Here is a 5,668-nt window from a genome sequence, read left to right on the forward strand (position 1 = left end):
TCAACCAAGCCCCAAAGGGCCAAAATGACTTAGGACAGTCCTAGGGGAGGCCAAAACAAGGCTGGAACATGCATGGAATGAGGCCAAGACATACCATAAAGGCGAGCACAAAACAAGACGCACACAAGGTCCAAAAGGGCAAATGCACTACACCTACTACAACGAATCATGGCATGAATTAGGCTAATAAAATTAGAGTTATAATATGCCAAAAAGAGCCCCAAAACACACTGATATGGCAGCCCAAAGGACTTAAACAAAGAGGCATGCACAATGACCTATTTTAAGGCACAAAAGAACAACTCTTCAAAGCATTGAAAGGATGGTAAATGCAAGCATACAAGCATGGAGCATGGACTGAAATAGCATGATAAGTGATTCCAAATCACTTAAATAATCCAAATAGAGCATGCTCATGACTTACACACTCAAAGCTAACAAGCTAGGATACATGGTGGCTATACAAAACATGGCAAACATGACTGAATCAACACCAAACAGAGCTTAAACATGTCACAACATGGCTAAAAGCTTCATGAAGTCAAGCTAAAACATGCCAATATGATGGTCTAAATGCATGGTACATGTTATGACAATAAAGGGGATTACAAAACAAGTGCATGATGTATATAATAGGCCATCGAACCAACATTAAACAGAGGTCTAACATGATAAATTAACACCAAATACCCTCTAAAATGGAGCCAAATAAAGCTATGCAAACATGCCACCTTCATGAGCCCTAAATGCAAACAAATGAAACAAAAGGGGAGAGGAGTGTCCCTTCCCTATACAAGACCTCAAAACCACTTCTCTACCACTGAAAATCCTCTGGATTTCAGTGGTGAGAAGGCCAAAACAAAAGGGGTACAAAGCCTAAAGAGGAAGGTACAAAAAGAGGCCAAACAAGGTCTAAGAGAGGGTAAACAACCCCCAGCACCAAAATTACCTTAAGAAACTATAACAAGCATGAAAATACAGAACTTTTATCAGTTATACACTAAGCTTGAAACAATATGCAAATAGGTCTAAAACCTTAAGCAAAAATGGGGAACAAAAGGGTAAGTTCTCACCCTTGAAGAACACTTCAAGAACACCAACTCCAGCCCCTCCTTCTGATCAAAACCAACTCAAAAACTCTGAAATCAACCCCTCAACACCTCAGTAACCAAAGTATGGTGTAACACTAGGTGCCGTTGTGCAAAAATAAGAACAAAACACACTTTAAAACACTATTACACACACAACTATAGAGAGAGAGTGATATATATCTCATATATCAGATTGTTCAACCTCTGTAAAGGGAGGGGAGGCCCTCCTTATATAGAAAAACCAATTTACAAAGCTTCTAAGGGAAGCTAAACAAGGCTCAAATCCCTCCATACACGTGTATGGAGGGCAGAGCCTGTGCTCACCAGCTGGCACAGCTGGCATGCACAATGCCTGAAAAAGGCAAAGAAAAGGTCTCGGCCAGAAAAGGGGTTGATCGACCAAAACAAAGGCCGACTGACCACAAAATGGTGCCAGTCGGCGAAACATTTGGCCGATAGCAATAATACATGGCCGGTGGCATCATGCCATAGCCGATGGGTTTCAAGGACGGCTAACAAGCCACTTCCCACACTTAGAAGCACAAAACACAAGCCCTTGGTGCACAACCAGAGACAAAACAGTCAGGTTGAGAGATCCTAAGGCAAGGCGCGCAGCCGAGTCCTTCGGGAACTCAAAACGAACATGATCACGGATGATCATCGAGTGTTCCGACGATGACGTCCAAGTCTTGAGAATGGTCAAAAATGGGGTGTCTACAATTACTCAGTAAATTCCTAGTAAATTAGTCAGCAAATTCCTTGTAAATTCTCAATAAATTCTCAGTAAATTCCCTATAAATTTTCAGAATATTATTCATTAAATTCTTAGAAAATTACTTAGTAAATTACTAGTAAATTCTCATAAATTACTTAGTGAATTCCCCGTAAATTCGCAGTAAATTACTTATTAAATTCCCAGTAAATTCTATGTAAATTACTCAGCAAATTCTGAGTATATTCTAAGTAAATTACTCAGTAAATTCCCAGTAAATTCTTAGTAAATTACTCAGTAAATTCTCGTTAAATTCCTCAATAAATTCACTATTAATTCTAAGCAAATTTGTGATACCCCTGTTTCGTAATGTCCTAATTGGTCCTTAATATGAATGTGATTATATGTTTTGACATGATTGTGTGCATCATTATGTGAAAATATGTGGTTTTGAATTTCTATCTATTCACCGTAGGAATATCTGTTTGATTATCTGCTTTGGAAATTAAAATTGAAGGCCTTATCGGCCACCGAATCCGAAATTGATTGCGCCATTATGATTAGCGTAATTTTTAGAGCCTATGGTGAAATTTAATTGAAAATTGATTCGGGTCAGATTAAATCGATTAAATTGATGAATTAGTGCCCAATTACCTTATTATTGTTATATTGGCATTAGTAGGTTATGTTGTAAGGGCATTACACCCTCAAATTCCTTCCTTAGGGCATTTTGGCTGATTTTTGGACTCAAAGAAGGAGAGAAGGTCGGCTAAGAGAGAGAGAGAGTGAAAGAAATTGAGAGTTTGATCAATGAAGCTTGATTTTGGGGGCCAACTCTAGATTTGACCATAGATTAGAGGAATTGAACCTCTAGGTAAGCATTGATTCTTGAATTCATGAGTTTAAGATGTAATGTTGTGTGTGTTCAAAGTTAATTAATGGTCAAGAGCATGTTTCAAATTTGTTTTGTTGAATTGGAAGACCATATAGCCATGCATGTATGTAATTGTTTGGAATTTGCATAATTGAGCTTGAATTACATGATTCATGTTGCAATTTCGTTGAAATCCATGTAAATTTGTAGTTAAAGCTCATGTATAATCACCATTGGTATCATCTAAGTTGAGAATGGGAGCTAGACATCACATGCATGTACAATCTATGAAGATAAGAGCTTTGAATGCGTAAATGTGTATGTTAGAATTGAGTTTGGTGTCAATTTGAGCCATGCATGTGTTAAATCTTTGAAATTGAGCTCCATGATGATGTGCTTTGGTGTTTATACCATGTTAGTACAAGTATGTGTGGAATTAGAGCTATAAAATGCATGAATTGTTAGTTGAAAGTCGAAATGAAACTCAAGAACACAATCTGGGATTTCCAGAATTTTGATGTCCGCTCGAGCGGGGTAACTGCCGCTCGAGGGGGAAATACGTGCTCCCAGTACTTTTTGCAGACTCTGTGTCCGCTCGAGCGGGGGAGCTATTTAGACAGGCCTTTCGCTCGAGTGCCCTAATTCACGCTCGAGCGTATTTTTGATGCAACCAGTACTTTTGCAGGCCTTACGGGTCCGCTCGAGCGGGGACCCTGTTTTCTGAAATTTTGTTTACGCGTTTTGTGTTTCGTTTTCCGTCCTCTTTCACTTCTAATCACTCTTAGGCATACTTTGAGCATTGTAATTGAATTAAAGAGATAAGAATGAAGCCTAAAGAGGAAAATGTGAATTAAAGAACGGATTAAATTAATTGTGACCCATATATGTTATGTGATGTGTAGGGTCAAGCTCCAGGGCAAATCCACAAGCCGATCACTGTGAGTAATATCTGAAATACATATTGTTGTCCAATTGCTTACTTCTATGTAAGTTTTGTAAAGTTCGCTAATTTTGAATGGTGGACAAAGTTTGAAAGGCTTAAATGCCAGTCTGATATGACAAGTTTGAAAGGCTTAAATGCCAGTTTGACATGACAAGTTTGAAAGGCTTAAATGCCGGTTTGATATGACAAGTTTGAAAGGCTTAAATGCCAGTTGGATATGACAAGTTTGAAAGGCTTAAATGCCAGTTGGATATGACAAGTTTGGAAGGGCTGAAAGGCCAGTCTGATACGAAAGTTTGATAAGGCCAAAAAGGCCAGTCTGATATAAACGTTCGAAAAGGGCCAAAGGCCAGTTTGACATGAATGAATTGGGCCAAAGGCCGTCTGATGTATGATGTTCCAATGTATTTTCTTTATTTGATATTATTCACTGGGCTTCCGCTCACGCTCATTCATGTGTTTGTAGGTGAGCCAAGAGAGGTCCAGACCCAGCCCCAGTGAAGTCTGTATGGAACAACCGAGTTTTGGAAAGTCAGCCTATGTGTCTCATGCATGAGACTCGCCTTCGCCTTTGTTATTTTGTTTTATGTTGTCACGTTGGCGGAGCCTTTGTATATGTCTGTATATAGTTCATGGGTTGACTTAGTTTTGGATGATCCTGTCTGTACAGAACTTTTTGATACTTTAATTCTGTTGTGAGTTATTAATGTTTATATATATGACTTGTTTGACGTGCCATGTAAGCACAGCTCTAAGGACAAAGTTTTTAAATTGCTTCCGTTTGGCCCCCATTAACTCTGTTAAAATACGTTTGGTTCGGTTTGAGACCGTAGGTAATCTCACGATTACTGGCCGGTTATGTCCTTAACCCACGGGGGTGGGTTCGGGTCATGACAGAGTGGTATCAGAGCACGAGTTAATAACTCACACACTTGTCCAAAAGAGCAATAAGCGTCTAGAAAAGATTTAGGATGCATTCAGAAGTATGAATTTGAAAGCATTGAGAATGCGCTTAACTGTTTTAATACGAACAACTATGTACTATAATTTGTCATTTACTTGCATTACAATTAATTGAATATGTATGCTTTTGTTATATGCATATTTGTGAACTTTTGTATAAACTATAATGCAAGTTTAATCAGATGGTGCGGACAAGGGGTGATGAGATAGAAGAGTCTACTACCACCAGACTGGATAGAATGGAGAGACTGATTTAGGAAATGGCAGAGTCATTGAGGCAACAACAAGAATGGAAACAACAGTGGCAGCAGCCACATCCTCCACCTCTGCCTTCGGCACCTCCTGTGCCAGATAATCAGAATGGTGACCGAATCATAGCCCTCACCAAAGAGTTCAAGAAAATGAAACCACCACAGTTCCATGGCGGACTAGATCCTTTGAAAGCTGAAGCTTGGGTTCTCGGGATCGAAAAACTATTTGAAGTGTTCCCATGTTCGAAGACACAGAAAGTGCTTCTAGCCACCTTTATGCTAGTGGACGAAGCAAGAAGATGGTGGATGTTAATGCGTGAGAGTTACAAAGACGCTGACTGGGCAAAATTTATGGAAATTTTCTACAACAAGTACTTCCTGCAGTGTGTTCGGGATAGGAAAGTGGTAGAATTTATGGAATTAAAGCAAGACAGTATGATAGTGGCTGAGTATGAGGCCAAATTCACTGAATTGGCCAGGTTTGCGCCACATGTGATTGATACTGACTATAAGAAGGCGAGACGTTTTGAAGGTGGGCTTCGAAGTGACATCCTTGAAAGAGTGAATGTCTTAAAGCTAGAAACCTACATTGGAGTGCTAGACAGGGCCATCATATCAGAGGCCAACATAGCTAGACAAGCCAAGCCAACAACAGAATGGAAAGGTAACAAAAGACAAGGCTTCTTTTCAAAGAAGAAATTTCTGAAAAAGCAAAACATGGGCTCCTCAAATACCTCGAATTCTTCCCAAGACACATTTCCCATGTGCAACATTTGCAGCAAAAGGCACCGTGGGGTTTGTTACCGTGTGTCAGGGGCCTATTTCAAGTGTGGT

General features: G+C 39.6%; 1 long non-coding RNA gene across 1 annotated transcript; it reads left to right on the top strand.

Moving 5' to 3' along the window:
* Nucleotides 1-3,275: 3,275 nt before the first annotated feature.
* LOC145819674 (uncharacterized) lies at nucleotides 3,276-4,333 on the top strand. Its single transcript, XR_014360449.1, has 2 exons — nucleotides 3,276-3,615; nucleotides 4,087-4,333. It is a non-coding gene; the product is annotated as an uncharacterized LOC145819674 (long non-coding RNA).
* The last annotated feature ends 1,335 nt before the right edge of the window (nucleotides 4,334-5,668 follow it).

Source organism: Camellia sinensis, chromosome 2 (assembly GCF_055761805.1).
Source record: "Camellia sinensis isolate YWXY chromosome 2, ASM5576180v1, whole genome shotgun sequence".
Lineage (NCBI taxonomy): Eukaryota > Viridiplantae > Streptophyta > Magnoliopsida > Ericales > Theaceae > Camellia > Camellia sinensis.